Raw genomic sequence first — 18637 nt, 5'->3', positions numbered from 1 at the left:
TGCATTTTCTGCCTGTAGCCATCTACATTTGCATGTATTTACCTCCAGAGGGTGATTTGATTGAACTGGACTAAAAAGAGAGTTCAGGACTAAAGATGTTTTTGTGGCTCAGGTGAGCCGAGCTTCTCAAACGTGTTTATGAATTATGGATGGTGTTCTTTCTGAAAGAGAGGAACTAAGAGTGCTGTTTTTTTCTAGTGTGAAGTACACTGTCTGCATATCAACAACTAAATAACTGCTATGGGCCATGGGTGAACTATTGTTATTGTAAACTATTGTTGTTTTAATATATGTCAATATATCAGTTGTTTTGATATGCATATAGTTTCTCAGCCAAACTTCTTTTTTCAAGATGTTTGTCATGACAAATCAAATACATCACTGTATTTGTTGTTTTAATGTCTGTGTGCTTTCTAGAAAGTTTGAATCATGGATATGAAATGGTCTCATTTAATAAGCACTTGGCAGAAATCTCAGCTGTAGTATTCATAGTTTTGCGCAAATTCATAATTCTCAGCATGGTTCAAAAGCTATTGCTAAATTATTAAAATGTGTCCTTTTAAATGTATGGGAGATCAAAGGGTTGTATTAAATGGTCAGGCTGCTTCATCTCTCATTCATTTTGATGTCAAGTGAAAAGGTAAAGTCAGATATTCTCGTTCTCCCTTCACAAACATTCCGATTGTTCCAGCTTTGGCAGACATACAAGTAAGCCTGACTAAAACGATACAAGACAATGAGGTTAATTGAAATTTTCAGAATAAATGGAATTGTCAGATTTCAACTTATTTTATATAGCTTTGTTATAAACTATTGAGACACGGACTAATAAGTTCTTTAAAACCATTGTGAACAGACTCTTCATTAAATTCTGCCGTCTGTGAATAAAGTATTGGCTTTTTTTTTTTTTTTTTTTTGAAAGAAATGTATACATTAATTTAGCAAGGACACATGAAATTGATCAAAAGCAATGTTTTCAATGTTATATTATTTCAAAGAAATTATGTTCTTTTGAATCTTCTATTTAGCAAATACTCATGTAAATCATGAATCAAGTATCACAAGTTTCCCCAAACTATTAAGCATCACAACATTTGTGACACTGATAATAATCAGAAATGTTTCTTGAGCAGCAAATCATCATATTAAATGATTTCTGAAGGATCATGTGGCACTGAAGACTGGAGGAATGATGCTTCAGCTTTGCATCACATAAATGCAGCCTTGGTGAAAATAAGAAACTCCTTTCAAAAACATTACATAATATTACCAATTTCAAATACGGTAGTGTATATCTATATAGAAAAGGGAAGAGTTGGGTAGAAAAACTGAAAATGCTCACAAGCACACGTTTATTAGTTATTATACTTCTTTATCGTTCTTCCTGTAGTTGTCCTTGATGAGATCAAGTTCATTTACAAACCAGCGGCATCAGATGTTGATGAGATCGGTCACGTGACGTCTCCTATCTCTATTCCTTTAATTGCCTTTCTCAATCTGAAATCTGAATTATTCTGCAGCTGAAGGGGTTTTCTGACACTGTGGGATGCAGAACGAGGGGTTTTGGGCAATTAGCTAATTGTGTGAGTATCTGCAGCACAGATGTGAGTCCTGAGGTATCGGCTTTCCATTTATTCACAAACATGCGTGTGCGCTGGGTTTGGTTCGCTCTCTTTCTTTGTCTCTCTCTGTCTATTTTTTTTTTTCACCAGTCTCTGAAACATTTATCCTTGTTTAGAACAATGATAGGCACAAAGGCAGAGCTGTCATGCAATGTGGCACAGATAGGGGGAGCTGCAACTCAGACGTTAAGTTTATTTTAAATGAATTTTCTTTTGTGTTTAATTCAGGGTTAGAGCCACAGGGAGGGGAAAGGGGCTTAAATGGTGCCAATTGGATGAAATAACCATGTTTAAAATTATGGGCTGACACTGTGAATAATTGCTTGATAACATGCTAAGTTTCCATTTCCCGTCTCTATGTCTCTCTTTCTCTCCTCCTGCGTGAAGTGATAGCATTTTGCACAGGTCAGGTCAATCTTGCATCTATTGGCCCCCCCCCCCCCAGCGTCTGGATAAAACACATTCGCACATATATTCCCAGCAGCAGTGCCATTGGCTTGTGTGTGCAGACAGATATTGTGTTCTGGGTGATCCTTGATATCACATATGAGTCTCTTAGAAACGGCAGTGTTTATCTCAGTCTGGTGATAGATTACAGTTAGAGGAGCTCACCCGTGGCAGCGTGTCCTTACATGGACGCAGCTCTGTAGTTCTGCTCACTCACAGACTCTGAGCTGGAGCGTACGGGGTTTGTGCTGTTCTGGTGATTTTTTATTATTCTGGAGGTGATGGGAACTCTGTTTTGGCCAGGAACAGAGGGAAAAGAGAGTGAATCTTTGTCTCGCTTGCTCTCTCTCTCTCCCTCACTGTCTGCCTTACACACACACACACACACGTACACATCAGATCTCCTTCCCTGCCTGTCTTGAGAATGCCAGGCTGTTGCCGTGGTAACCGTGTGTGCTGCTAGCTCCTCCATCCCTGCTGAGTCCAGCAGTATAGAAAAAAAGAGCAAGACGTTATAGCACAACCCTGCTGGAAAAACCTAGATAAAGACCCATACAGTCATCAGAGACATTTAGAGAGTGTCTTACTTTTAGACTGTTTGCGGAGTAAATGTTAAATTTAATAATAATCATTTTTGATATATCATTTATTTATAGAGCCATGGTGCTGTGGTAACAGCATGTTTTGTGATATTTTGTGATATTTACTATTGCCAGTAATATGTTACTCTTTGAAGAGCCTTGAAGTAAATGCTATATACAGTATGTTCCATAAAATTTGATTTTTATATACATATATGGATTTTGTTAAAGCCATACACGAGATTACAGATTTAATAACAATTATCTTTATAGTAAGATCTGTTTAAATGTTCAGTTCTGTTCTGTTTCATATTTTTCAAGCGTGCACGTTGGACAAGTACCCTAAAGAAACATAGTTATCATGGTGCATGAACATGGCTATATTTCAAGGTATTAGCATCTGATACCACTGTACAGAATATGCTAGTCAAACTCCAAAAAAACTTCCATTTAATACATATAAACCAATCACAAGCCTCCCTTTCCTTGATCTGCCACTGTGCCATTTATACTGGAGTGACATTTAGTCTTTAGGTTATAGCCTGGGGGAAATCATAAAGCTTAATAAACGATGATGCAATTTCATCCTCTGTCAGCTCAGTGCTGTGAGAGTGTTTGGTAAAACATGGCAATTCTGACACGCAATGGCCACAGACAAAACTCAGAGATGAGATTTATCTCACAGCATCACTGAACATCAGTAACGTCTACCTGTGCACCATCACCTGTCTGACAGAGAATAATGACAACAACCTACACTGCATTTGTGGATTTGCAAGTTGCATTATGGATTTGATCTGAATATGGGCTTTCAAACCCTCCCGAGTGCTCTGTTTATCACAGCAGTCGACAGCCGTCAGCCGAGCCATATGGCTGTGCAAACAATCTCATCCATTTCCTATTCAAATCACTTGTCACCATGTCTGTGTGCTATTCGGATCCTGGCTGCTCGAGGAGAGGAGGCAGATCCCAGTCTATCAATTTCAACATGTCACCTAATTATTATTGCCGTATAAACTGCCTTTGTTTTGTTGAGATGTTTGCTGGCATTTTCACGTTGTCACATATTGGCGATGTCATTGAAATCAAGGCAGTCGTGAGATGTATAATTGTCTCACAGTCCTGCTGGTGGAGCTGGATTCTTCAAGGGTTCTTGAAGGGTTAATTATAGACACAGTGAATTTCATGAGCTTTACAGGCCTGTCAGGCTGTCTTCTGCCTCTCTCTCTGTTCTTTTGTGTTCCCTTTAGTCTAGGTCGCTTCCCTGGAGTGATACAGTGCAAGGTCAGCAGAATATAGCTGAATGTTTTAGCCTCACCCATCATCTCTCCCCTCTCTACCTTTCAAACAGCTTTCACTCTTGACTGTGAAGCGTTTGGGATGCTGTATTAGAGAGTGGATAATGTGTGGATATTAATATAATATGTGGATCTCTCTCTCTCTCTCTCTTTCTCTCTCTCTCTCTCACACAAACGTAGAGGTGAATTTTACCTCTATATATTTCCATTTAAGGAATCCTCCCTTGCATCTGGCCTGGATATGTAAACGCAGGGTCTATTGCTGACAACATCATCATCCATCGCTCTAGGAATGTAGGATCCACACAAACTGTCCCTTAGACCTGGAGCAGCTATAAATATGAATGCCTGCATGAAACAATTCATCATGAAAGCAAGTTCTTGGGTGCTTTCCAACCACTTGTACTGTAGCTTTGTATTGTTTGTGGAGAATCACAATTCGAAACCCCTCCCCAAGTGTACATGAAAACACGGCAGCACATTTGTTTTGTTTTGTGTGTGAATTTTGAGGGGCATCAAGGACACACTGATGGTTTACTGCTGAAGAATAGACATGATTGTGCCACACACTCTGTTACATAACGGAGCACAGCAGCTCTGTTGTCTATGGCGGGGTGAGGTTGTTGAGGTCAGTGCTTTGTACACACAGGACAGGACACAATGTTATCTGAGAGACCGCAAATAAAGACATAGAAATTGCCCTGTGAATTTACAGTACTGTTAGTGAGCATCCTGATACCACTGCAATATGTGCTGTGTGCTTTAATCTCATTAGTAAATAAAAGTGTGAGAAAACAGCTATTAAGAAAGTATTTGATCATTATAATATGCAAATATTTGCACCAGCTCTGCAATTCAGCACACCAATTAAGTCATATTTATTTATACAGCACTTTATACAGTAAATTGCTTTATATAAAGAGGCTTTATACGGAACCCCGTTTCTTCCACTGAATAAAAAATGAAATAAGGTAATTGTGACTTTTTATCTCACAATTCTGACTTTTTTCTCAGAATTCTGTGATATAAACTTGCAATTGCGAGTAATAGTCATAATTGTGAGATATAAACACAAGTGCGAGTTTAAATCTCACAAATTTGAAATTTTTCTCACAAATACGACTCTATCTCTTGCAATTCTGACCTTTTTCCACTCATAATACTGAATTTCTTCTTGCAAATCTGACTTTTCTCAGAATTGTGAGATAGAAACTCACAACTGCAAGTTATAAAGAAATATATAAAGATACTATTTTCTTACAATTGTGAGTTTATACTAGGCAATTCTGAGGAAAGAATTCAGAATTGCAAGAAAAAAGTCTTGGTGAAGGAATAAAGGGCAGAATTGCAAGCTATAAATTCATAATTGTGAGAAAATGTCAAAATTGTGATATATAAACTTGAATTCACACATTTCTGAGGGGAAAAAAAGTCAGAATTGAAAGATACAAACTCACAAATGTGAGAAAAAAAAAATCTAAAATTGAAATTTACATCTGCTGGAAACACAGAAGCAAAGACCAGGAGACTCTTGGGTATCTTCAGCAGGATTCTTCATTGAGAAACGCACGGTGTGGCACTGCAGTCATCAAAAGCCTAACCAAAGCAGTGATACTTTAGAGTTTATATACATTCAAGGGGGAGGGATACACACAGTAGAGGTGGAGACAATCTACACAATAAATTGCTAATGCAGTACAGGAATCAGCCCCACACTGGCATTTTCCCAGCCTTGATCTCATCAGTACCAAATGCATGGGTGCTAACTCAATCAGTCTGACAGTATTGCCATACCTTCACATTACCATTGAGACAAAGGCACAGCTGTGCCTTGAGTTTAACAAGCCGAACAGTCAGGAAGAGCATAAAGACAAAAGTTGTCTCACACCTGGGCTGCTTGACTTGATCTTCTTAGAATGTCATCATCTTTACCTCAAAATGTAATACACAATTAGTTGTATGTGATGCTACATAAAAACGTGGGATCAGCATATTTTAAACAGATTCCTACATTTGTAATACCACACATCTCACAATTTTGTCTTAATTTCTTAAAATTGCAAGTTTGTTTCTCGCAAGTAAACTTCAGCGCAGAAACAGGCTTTTATATAATAGCTTCACAGTATATTAAACATGAAAAACTGGTGTTGGCAATTATACCGTAATTACAACTTCAGGTCCCTTAGAGGGTACTGCCACAGTGACACGCTTTTTACCTCTAAAAGGGCAACATTTTTACAAAACCTGTGAAATGGATTTGAGCGTGGTGTGTTTAAAATGATAAACAGCTGAGAGATGTCTACTTCAACTTACTAACAAACTGTATGTGGGCCTGAACAGGGTTTAAAGGGATTCATTGCAGTCTAGACTCGATCTTACAAACATTTTACCAACATTTGTTACAAAACAAAACAGAAGAATAAAGCAAAAACCTGTAACAAAACAAGTCAGGAAACCCCCCCCAAAAAGCATGACTGAAAACACAATGCCAAAAATAAACAAAACAATAAACAAATATGCAAGAACTGTTCCTTTAGAGGTACAACAGCTTGTCACTGGGACATCTTGGTATATTATCTATTCCCAAAAGCTCCATATTTAAACATTAGAGTAGTAATATGTACCCATAAGGTACTTTTAACTAAAGTTGCTTTTGCAAAACAAAACAAGCACATGCGGGCTGAGAGATCATTACAGGAGCAATAAACCAAAGACAAACCGAACAAAACAACAGAGGCATTAAATGGTTTGTAGTGAAGTGTAGGAATAAAAAAGACTTGTAGACTTTTAGTGTATTTAGTGTAAGAGCATGTATTGCTGAGACAGCAGATGTGTTGATACATCAAGGATTTCTGTATTAGTCACACGTAAAACCACCATCAGAAAGCCTCAGAATTGCCTGTTTGAGGTTTTGGTAACTGGTCTTTAAATGAATGGTGCTGATGAAAGCCCACATCACTGGTAAAACTACCTTCCCGCTGTCCCGCTTTGATGCTTGCTCTGTAGTTTTGCTAATGGGTTGTTTTATGTGTGTATGAACAAGCACATTTTCCTGTTTATGAAAAACCACATGAAGTGTTTGACTGTAGTAATTTATCAATTAATATGTGTTTTCTCTCCCTCTTAGCGCTCTTTCTCTTCATCTCTGTCAGCTCAGTACAGGATTGGAAGGCACTAAACAAACACTATAGGCAGTGGTGGACACATGAAAGAATATGTATATTTTCTGAAGAAAATGCCAACGTCACTTACAAGTGCAAGCTGTGCAACACAGTGTGGTTGCTAAGGTAGTGGGGGTTTGTTAGCGTGCTTCTGAGTGTTTGCGAGGGAGTTCAGGTTTCTAGATACGGCTTGTGTTTCTCTCACAGTGTGCATCTAGAATTTATTTGTCTGTTTTATCATCTTCCAGCTGAAAAAAATTTGTCAGTGCGATCAATTTGAATTATAGTAGCAGGCCTTTCAGCAGCAAACCACAAGATCTGAGGTATCATCAAACACCTGAACAAAGATTAGAGACGTCATACATGTCGCTAAATGAAAGTTGAATGAAGTATGAATCTGATCATAGTGGGATGGGTGTAGATCAGTCTGTGTGTCTGGCCTTTCCCTCTGAGCATTTCATATTTAACAGTGTTCTGGCTGATCAGAGAGCAGTCAGCCGCTGTAACTGGCCTGGTCGTGAAGCTCTGATTGAAACTGAAGCCTGGCTTTAATCCACGACCCTTCGCCAGTCAGGCTGTACCGTTCAGACGCTCTTCATGCCTCCCTTGAGTTACTCCACGCTGTGCTCTGCTAGATGTCATGGCTCGTCAGTTTAGACTCTTTGTGTCTAAATCACTGAGCGTTTGACTTCGTTGTGCCAGCCTCCAATCAGAAGACATTATGTACAAATACTCATTCACACATGCCGTTGTGACAGATGGATATGCTAATCTGTGTTGACACACCTGCCGCTCATGAGCAGAAGGGCAGATGAAAATTGGGATTCTAGTTTGGGATGGATCGGGAAGGATTTTTAATATTTTTTTCTGGATACAAATCTCTTATAGGCTCATTTTTTCTCCTTTATATCTGCCTCCCCCTCCACCAAAAAGAAAAAGAAAAAAAAAAAGAAATAATAATTTAAAGAGAATTCCTCTGTTTAAAAATAAACATTCTCTCGTCTCAATTTTCAGTTCTCTTATTTCTTTCGTTTTCTATTTCAGATGTTTCACTGGCACGCTCAATGAGGCTTTTAGGGGCCTTTTGCTCGGTGTGTTTCAACAGAGGAGCTGCTCTGTGTGTCAGAGGGAAATCTGAGAGAGATGCTTGACACTGTGAAAATCTGAGCATTTCACCAGTGAATTTTGAAAGTGCCTTCAAAACTTCTCACAAAACCACTGCTGCTGCATTATTAGTTATACAGTTATATTTAACTTTATTGAGCTCCTGTTTTAATTTTTCAGTTCATTCATTCAGCATTAATTGCCCATAAAAATTATCATTCACATACCATATATATATTACACATACAGTATACGGCATTCAGCGCGTCAGTTATTTTATGCAAAAGTGAAACGACATACTTATTCAGATAATATAAAAGAAAAATAAATTATTAAAAGTTCTGGCTGCCAGATGGTTAAAACCTGGTATCACATGGTTACTCATGATATAATATTGATAATTGTGAGGGTTTAAAATGCAACCTATAGAAATCTGTATTCCCCTACTGTATGAGCCATAGCAGGTACTTTTCTTTTGAAAATATATAATGGTCTATTTCACAGACCATAAGCACCAATCAAGAATGAATGCATAAATGTGTAATTTGTGAAGAGACTGGTGAGATTTACTCTATGATAAATCATAAAAAGGATCATTTGGGGTCTCAAAATAGCATCAGTTAATCAGTCACAGTAGTGAAGACACTATCTCAGCTCAAGTTCCAGTCTTTAGGTCCATCTCTGAGGTACAAGCCTGTATCGAACAGCCTGTGTTTCATCTGATCTTCCAGACTAATGAGCACAGAGGAAGATAGATGTGAGGAGCAGTCTAGCAGTAACAGATCTCAGACTTATTGCTCCCATTGACCGCTTAATGATGGCGTTGTTAATGTCTTTGTGGGATAAATAGCTAGGAAAGGGTGAAATTTACTGCCTTTCTAAAACCTACTATTGATCCTACCTGGTAATCCTGTACAGACATGCTGTTGAGGTGAAATGAGGGGAAGAGGCTTTACACATGCACTTTTCTCAAGATTACAGTATTATAGAGATCATTTGATTATGTTTGATCTCGCTCACTTTTTGCACTTAAACGGTCTCTGTCTTTTACAGTACATAAGTGGCATACAGTAGGTTAAAAGCCAGCTTTTATGTGTCTCATTGAAACGCTGCATTATTTTCTCATTTCTGTTTTAATAGTAGGAATTAAAGTACGTTTAAAAAGAAATTAATACTTATGTTTAGCATGAGAGCATTGAGTTGACAAGCATAATGTTACAAATAACTATTTCAAATAAATAATGCTCATTTATATCCGTTCATCTAAGAATCAGATCAGATTTTTACTGTATTTTGAATCAAATAATGCAGTTCGGGTGAACCTAAGAGACTTCTTTTAAAAGCATTTAAAAAATCCCCCAAACTTTGAAAGATATTCTTTTTTTTTTTTTTTTTACTCATAAAACAAATTTCAGCAAGCTGCATAATTTGAGGTATCATTCATGTCCATAGCTAAAATGGTGTGGGACAGGTTACAAGTGTAATGCTTTGATTTAAAGTTTTAAAATAATTAATAGCAATAATGAAGCTTTTCTTTAGAAAATGTCACTAATAAAATCTGGACTTTGCCCATTGAAATAAGATGATTTCATCTAATTAGAGACATTCATTGAAAGAGAGAGAACCCGAGCGAGAGGAATATTGAGGTACCATCTAATCTTTATTGCATAGAAATTCCCTACTGAATATTTGCCAACAAAAACTAGAGCAGCGCTGTCCCAGTTCCAACAGTTGAGACGTCAGTCCAGCTCTCACTGTTCTGTTTTGTTGTTGTTTGTCCTGTTTTGAATGGTTATACAAGATTTGAAATGCAACACTTGAAATTTTAGAAAAGGATTCGTTTACATGAATGATCTTTTAAAGGATAAATCATTGATATTTCTACTTAAATAAAATTTCAAAGTGCCTACAGTAATCACATTGTGGTGAAGGTCATTGTGACATTGAAACTCATTTGTGTTCAATGTCCACTGTCATATAAATATATATGATAATCTTATATTTTCCTATTAATTATCGGTTTGGTGGAACAGTGACTGTGACTTAAAAACAGAGAATCAATGGTCTTTTTTTCAACATTCTATACTTTGTCCCACACATGCATATTTCAGAGATAAGGGTGTGCTGATCTTGGAGCATGCCTCTCATTTCCAGTTACTGGGTCCAGCGGGCTGTCACGCAATCTAAATGTCAGTGACTGTCAGACAGACCAGCAAACGCACACACACAGCATTCTGTCCTCCAATCAGGGCTCTGATCTGAAAGCATCACTGGTGTGGAGAGGTCAGGAGGGGTTAGTGCGTCTTCAGTGCATGCAGATGAGGAGGAGGATGTGGAGACGCTCTGAGAGCAGCCGGGTTTATTTTAGCTTTTTATTTTCAGCTTATTTTCAGCTGAGGGGATGTAAGGGAAAGGTGTGTGTGTGTGTGTTTCAGCAGTGCATTAGCAGAGCCCAGCTGGTGGTGAGGACACCGTGGGGGAGACCTGAGGGGCCCTGACATTTTCACTTCCTGTTCTGTACTGTGAAAAAAGGTGTAGCATCTTATTTAACTACAGAAACAAAACACACATACGCATATAGTGATGATTGTTTCTAAGAGAGAAGACAGACTCGGGAGTGTTGTAATGTAAAAAATACCATAAAAACTGTAATATTGTGAAATATGTTTTCTGTTCCTTGTTGTTTAGTGAGCTAAATTTACAGCATCATTACTTCAGTCTTCAGTGCCACATGATCCTTCAGAAATCATTCTAATATGCTGATTTGCTGTTCCAAAAACACTTTTTTTTATTATTATCAAAAATTAAGAGCTCATTTTCATTAGATTAGGTGAAACTGTGTTATGTTATCTTTAATATTATTGTAGGAGCCATTCCAATAAATAGAAAGCTTAACAGACAGTATGTATTTGAGATGAAAATCTTTTGTAACATTTCAAATGTCTTTAATGTCACTTTTCAATTCAATGTATATTTGCTGAATAACGGATAATGGATTGCAGATTTTACAATATTTATGTAATTTTTATAGGCCAAGTAGAATTACCAAGTAGGTTTTTTTAACATCTAAATTAAATGCTGTCGATTTAAATAGTATACAATTTCTGCCTTTTAACATATTCAAAAATGAAGTTATAATCTAGACTTTAATTGTTACTTTTTTTATCTCTAAATTGCTATTTTGAGGCTGGTGCTCATGTACGATGATTTAACCCCTGTAGTTCGTCTGTAATTGGTTAAGATGATAGTTGAACCTCACCGCACGCTCTTCTCTACAGGTGTTCTACATTAGTATCTCTGAAATGAATCGCACAGAAATAATCACTTTTATGAGAGGCTCGTTTATCTTTTTTTCTCATCTGCCTAAAATTCCCTTTTTCTTCTCATTCACACTCTCAGATTCTCTTTCTTTCTTCTCTGTCACCATTTCCAGTTTCCTTTTCTTTCAGCTGAAGAGGAGCATTCAGAGCCGAGCGTGTGGGGGTGATCATTTGATATATAAAAGTGCCAGATTATCAAGACTCTTAAGGAGACTTCTCTCCTCTCTTACTCAGCATATTAATAAGAGAGCAGCCCCCACACCTCCTACATGTCTAGTGAAAAGGCTCCACCTCACCTTTGATGTGTAATTGAAGTAAATGTTGAATATCAAATCTACTTTAGGTATTATGTTCCCTTTGTCTGAACCATCATTGATAGTCTCGAGATTAAGTCATCAGAGCTTAAACTTGACCATCACTCCATAATTTCTAATCAGTCATGACAGAACCCAGAGATTTAGACTGATACCTGTTTCTCTCTTTTCTAACGAGAAAGTGGATTTTATGGCAGTGGTGTCTGAATGGAGTTCATGATTGATTTGTATGGTAATTGGTAATTTTCTCTGTTTTACCTACTTGTACAGTTCACAAAATGAACCCCTGTTAACATCCTGATCAAATTTTTGTTTTGTGATAATTATTTGTTGCCTGTTCCATATATCTTTTGTACACTACTGTTCATAAGTTTGGGGTCGGTAAGATTTTTAATAAAACGTCTCTTATATTCACCAAGGCTGCAAATATTTGATTAAAAATAGAGTAAAAACAATGATATTTGTGAAATATTATTATAACTGAAATCTTATAATCAACATTTAAAACATTTGTGGTGCTTTATATTTTTTGGAAACTATATATTTTTTCAGGATTCTTTGATGAACAGAAAGTTAAAACAAAAGAAATGGAAAAAAAAAATATTATTTTTTAATTACATTTAAATGTCTTTACTAACACTTTTGATCAATTGAATGCATTATTGATGAAGAAAAGTATTTATTTATTTTTAAAAAACATCTTACCGTTTTGAACCATAATGTGTTTTAATTAAATTTCCTTCATTTAACTTTTCTACGTAGAAATGATAAGAAATAAACTGGGTGGTATTAAAGGGATGGTTGATTGCGATTTCACTTTTTTTAACGTTAGTTAGTGTGTACTGTTGCCGTTTGAACATAAACAATATCTGCAAAGTTGCAGCGCTGAAAGTTCAATGCAAACAGAGATACTGTCTTTTAAAATGCTAGCAGTTTAATACCTACAAAAATAGCTGGTAAGGGACTACAACGAGCTTCTTCCCAGGTCAGTTACATCACAAAACCAGATAAACCCACCCCGGGGAACACGCAACAAAGGGGGCAAAGCCATGTTGTGCTGCTTTAGAGAAGTTCAACGTACTTCATGAGAATAGGAGTAAGTGCAACTGAAATATAGTCATTGAAGCAGGATGCTGGAGCTTTGCGTACATTGATCCAGCTGAAGGGTCTCCTCACGCTGTCTGGGGTCAGCGTCATCACCTGGTGACCGGGAGGACGTGGAACTTTCTGTGCAGTGGTGCTGTTTTGTTGCTCAAAGCGAGCGAAAAGGTGTTCAGCTCATTCAGCAGGGAGATGGTGCTGTCACAGGGCTTGTAGTAAAGTTCTTGTAAGCTCCTCTCTGTGTAGTGTAAACAAAGTCCTGAGTGTTGTTACCCCATGTTGGAAAGTCTATGTGTTGACGTATTTTTGGGAACACACTCTTTAAGGCCGTGTGGTTGAAATCCCCAGCTAAGAGGAGAAAAGCATCAGGGATGGCTGTGTGCTGCTCACTGATGTGCTGGTACAGTTCATTCAGTGCCTCGCTCTGCATCTCTCTCTCTTTCTTTTTCCCTCTCTCATTCAGATTGTCAGATCAGCTTCAACAAACTGTTCCATTTATACACTTATTTTCACAAACCAGAGAAGTGTTACACATGGACTCGTGTACGGTTGCTGTGCTCTATTAAAGCTTTAATCAGAATAAATCCGTATATTAAAAGTTAACAAAAGCAATAGCATTTACAAACAACAGTGTATCTAAAAGTATGAGACAATTACAATCAAACATACCATGCTCGCACAGGTTCTGCGCAACCCACTTCATTAATATTCTCTGTTTTAATCGGGCTCAAATTGATTTTTGTATTCAAAAATCACACAATGAAAACCCAAAGCACTAATGCTTTTATATTTTAATTTTAATCTTAATGTGAATCTCTTATAATGTTATTTTGAAAAAAATAAAATGCAAATGCATAATTGTAATAGGATAGTCTGAGAAAAAATCTGCAGAATAAATTTGCGTCTCAGTTCTGCAATGCATTATTCAGTTGTGTTATTTTCTGTTTACTGCTCTGCAGATCCATTAATTACTGAGATGAATGTTTGAGTAACAACAGATAATGGAATAAAATAATGCATTTTAAATTGCAAGTGCTGTACAAATGCATTTTGCATTTATGGACAAAGTTTAGCTAATATTGTGCATTTCCGAAATGCTTTTGGAAATGTCAATTCTTTTTTTATTATACCATTAAAAGCAGTGTAGGTGTAGCAGATTTGATGTGTAGGTGATTTTAAGGACGTCGGGACCTCACAGTGGTATGGAAGGTGACCTGACTCACTCACAGCATTTGTTAAGGTAATGCTGCTATTTATCATATCGTTACCGCCACCAATGAACGCCCTCGCACCCACGAATCCCCTCATGGGATTCTCCTCCATTAGGGCCAGGGCATGCTGGGAAATAATCTGCTGCTGTATCCTGCCACGTTGTTCCCTCCACGTTGACAACAGTTTCCATGGAAACAAGGACAGGGCACAGGAGGGAAATATATGAGGGGTGCACAAAGAGAGAGAGAGTAGGGCTTAGGTTCAGTTTCAGAGAAAGCAGGGGGGCAGAACTGTGAAATGGCTACTGTTGGCTTTTCTTGAACAAAAGATGTAATAATGAGAAAGAATCGTGTCTGAGGCATGTCAGTAATTTATCATGAAAATAATAGTGATAATAATGAGAATTTATTTTTTAGTTGAAGGGCTTAGGATAAGATGCTTCACTTATTTTCCAATTATGGTTTATTATTATCCCAAATTATTTCCTGGTTAAAAATGTATGTGAGAAAATGCTTTACATTTTTCTAAGACGACTTGTTTTTGTCTGCATCAGCGTGTGAGAGCACGCTCTTTGCTCTAATATTAGTTTCTTATAGAAACATTTCTTCATGGATCTTTTCACATACTAATTAACACTGTGTGAATGAAACCGCTGCAGATGAAAGCAGCTCCCGCTTGGTTTCCACACACACACACACACACAAACACAGACTGGATTCCTGCTGTAAGTGAGAAGCTTGTGATCCAAAAGTGTTGACACTGTGATTTCTGCTTTAGCACGGACAGCTGAAATATCTGCTGACACCCTCTCCTTAACCTTTTCTCATGTGTGCAAACATAACAATAAACTTAAAGGGCATTAAAAATTAATTACTGTAGAATCAAAGTCTGTGCAATGCTAAACAATCATCAAATTATCCATAAAGTCAGAAAAAGGTTAATAAGGTTAAAGTGATAAGGGTTAGTGATAAAAGCAAACTCCTGAACCTAAACTGAGGTTTAAGAGATTGAAACAAAGAGTTTAAGCTCAGTTTAGGTCTAAGAGTTTGCTTATATCACTAACCGTTAGCACTAATTAAGCTTAGTCCATTCTCTATAGATTTCTTCAAAGCATTTTTTCTTATGGCTGATATTTGTGTCAGACGAGACTTTTACTTCCTCTTTTCTCCTTGAATTCCATTTTAACTAAAACCCAGTGCTACAGGAAACACACGCTGCTTTAGTTAGTGGGTATTCCTAATGAGCTGTGAAGAGTGTGTGTGATGGATGGGAGATTCCCCTGTCTCCTTTGTAGGGGCAGAGATTGTCCTACATTAGTAGTAGCTCCTGCTAAATTTTGTTCTTTTATTTTTCTTTCTGTTATCAACACCAGACTTTAGCATTGTTCTGTTGTGTTTTGTCCTGTTGAGAGACAAATGCTGCATTGATGTGACATTGACAAATGAGATTTATGTAATGAAGAGAAGTGATTAATCATAGAAGATGACTACAGGCTAGATAAATGTCAATATCTGGTTGTTTTTTCTTGTTAAAAAAAATGCAATTTCTAAATGTAAATGTAAATGTCAAATTATCTTTTAATTACATCCAGTGTAAATTCTCCAAACTCTTCCAGGATTTTTCTGAATTAAAAAAATGGAAATTATACTGTATATATATATATATATATATATATATATATATATATATATATATATATATATATATATATATATATATATATATATATATATACACATATATATATACCCACATGTACACATACATATATCATAATATTTTTCCATAGTGCATGTTTCAATCTATTTGATGTTTGAAGGAGAAAAGAGAGAATTTCTAGTACTCTCCTCTCACCCCTGATACTTCCACTTGATTCTTCTTTTCAAATTTTGATTGTAAAGCCAATAAAAGTTTTGAGATCAAGATTAAACAATATTAAACAATGTTTTGTTTTTGTTCGCTTATGTCTTTAGTAATGTAATTTAAAAAAATAAATAAAAATAAAACTTTGTTTGCCCACAAACACCTTGCATATCCATAGTATTTATGGCAACCTCATAAACTCAGCAAGCCTGCATGATGAAATAAAAAAACAGATTCAGATGATGAAAGAATAAACACTTTTGATGTCAGTGTAGACTGCTTTTGAACTAGATGCTAAATGTCAATGAAAGCATTTACTGTTTTCAAGATTTATATTCAATTAGCAATGCTAAAAAATACTAAAACCATGTACAAGAAAGAGAAAAAAAGGGAAAGCCTAAAGAACAAAATTGTTTTTCATTCTTTGTCATAACAAATGTAATACTCAGCAAGAGGTGAGTGTTCTTAACCTGTGACACTTTTAACAGGGCTACTGTGTTTATAGGGTGTCCCCCAGGGCTCAGTTCTCGGCCCCCTCCATTTTTAATTTACAATCTTCAATTTAGATAAATAATCACATCATGTTTTCAGTTTCCATAGCTATACTCAACTCAAACTCAAACACAAACTCTACATTATAAATAAAAGTTAGGCATATTTTATTAATATGTATATTGTAATTATTATTCCTGTAAATTATTTTATACATTTAATATTTATTAGTTCGTGAATTGTTTGTTTATTATTAATGCAAAATTTATGTTTGTTATATTAAGTCTTATTTATAGAAGATATTATTACTATTATTAATGATAATAATAATAATTTAACAGAAATCCAGGTTGTGTACCTAATTTGAATGTGTAAGGCTGTTTATGGTTATGATTTATTTATTTGCGTGGAGCTGACCGAGAGATGGATTTAGCAGACAAGCAGCTTCAGGCCAAGTGGTTTTGTGACATTGTGTTGACAAAAGGAGACATGACTCTTTTTGTCACGTTTGGGTGAAGTGATCATGAGGCTATAGAGGAGGGGAGATTAAATATTTCCTTTATCTTTTTGATGAGATGTAGCCCCCACCATCACCTCCCCCTCCCCTTTATCTCATCTTGTAAGACAAGGATATTCAACATCTAAATACAAAGCTCAAGGCCAGAACTGCTATTTAAATGTTCAAAAGCAGGATTGCAATGTTTTTTGGCTTCATTTCAACTCTTTTAAATGTCTTTGGTGTCATCCGATGAAGTAAATATTTGTTTGTTAGGTACATGTCATAATGTAATATGAAAATACAGCAGATGTCTTTCATGCCTGTCTGGTTTAATAATGACTTTGCACTCATAAAGCTCTTCACACTCAAACTAAGAAAAGGAAAAGCTCTTAGCTACAGCATCACAAACAATGACAAGCTACTGTTCACTACGGAAGCATTCAACACACAGAAAAGACACTTTTTTTCTTTTCTCACAATTTTTCTTTTCCTTCCACTTGTATGTGTCATATTTAACTCTTTTGATTGTTAAAAGTGGCCTTTTTGTAGCTCATACTGCAAATGGCCCTTACTTGAATGAAAGGACAGTGTGGATTGTGTATAATAACAGTTGAGTGTGTATTATAAAGATAGAGATAGTGTCTATGTGTGCTCAGAATAGCACTGCAATTCAAAGCAACTAAAATAGTCAAAAGAAATATAGCACTTCCTCTTGCCTTTAGTTTAATTTTATGCACAAATGGTAGGGAGGCTATAACTAACTCTGTATTTGCATTTTGCAGCTTTGTGTGTCTGTATTAGTATGTGAGTAACAGGAACAAGGAATTCCTAAGCACAGCTTTGATCTTTAAATGACTGCATTACTTGAATTATGTATTTATCAATAATATATGGTGTCAGCTCTTTCTCTCAGAGAGAAAGAGAGCAAGGAGCATCTGAAAACACATTAGAAGTCATTAAAACCCTGTCATTATTATCATCATGAACATCCCATTTTGTGTCTCTCTATTGAGTTTCACTCTAAATATGTCCACAACAAACCTGTGATGAATTAATAATAAGGAACACCTGGAAGCTCTCTAGACTGTAGTCAGAGGAACCCACCCCATCACGTATAGAAAACGCAGGCTTAATACACTTTCTCTAAAGTTTAGGGTCAGCTAAATTATTGTTGTTATTTAAAATCATGTTCTTTTCAGCAAGGATGCATTCAAATGATCAAAGGTGATTGTAAATAAATTTTTATAATGTTACAAAATAACTTACAAAAGAACAAAATAACTGTTTTCAACAGATAGTAAAAAAAAAAAAAAAAAAACTGAAGGATCATGTAACACTGAAGTAATGATGCTGAAAATCCAGCTTTACCGTCACAGGAATAATACTTTTTCAAAATATATTAAAATATTAAACCATTATTTTACATTTTAATAATATTTCACAGTTTTATTCTTTTACTATATGTTTAAACAACTAAATACAACCTAAGTGAATACTGTGTGAGAGAAGAAAGAGTGTTTACTATGAGATGTTGCAAGAAATAATAATCATTTTAGTGAAATAAGAAGGAGAGGGATTCCTGAAGATGAGGTTGGAATGAGGAATGAGAGATGCACATAATTC

Source organism: Carassius gibelio, chromosome A23 (genome assembly GCF_023724105.1).
Source record: "Carassius gibelio isolate Cgi1373 ecotype wild population from Czech Republic chromosome A23, carGib1.2-hapl.c, whole genome shotgun sequence".
Taxonomy (NCBI): Eukaryota; Metazoa; Chordata; class Actinopteri; order Cypriniformes; family Cyprinidae; genus Carassius; species Carassius gibelio.
The sequence above is the reverse complement of the archived record's forward strand: the minus strand, read 5'-3'. Positions refer to the sequence as shown.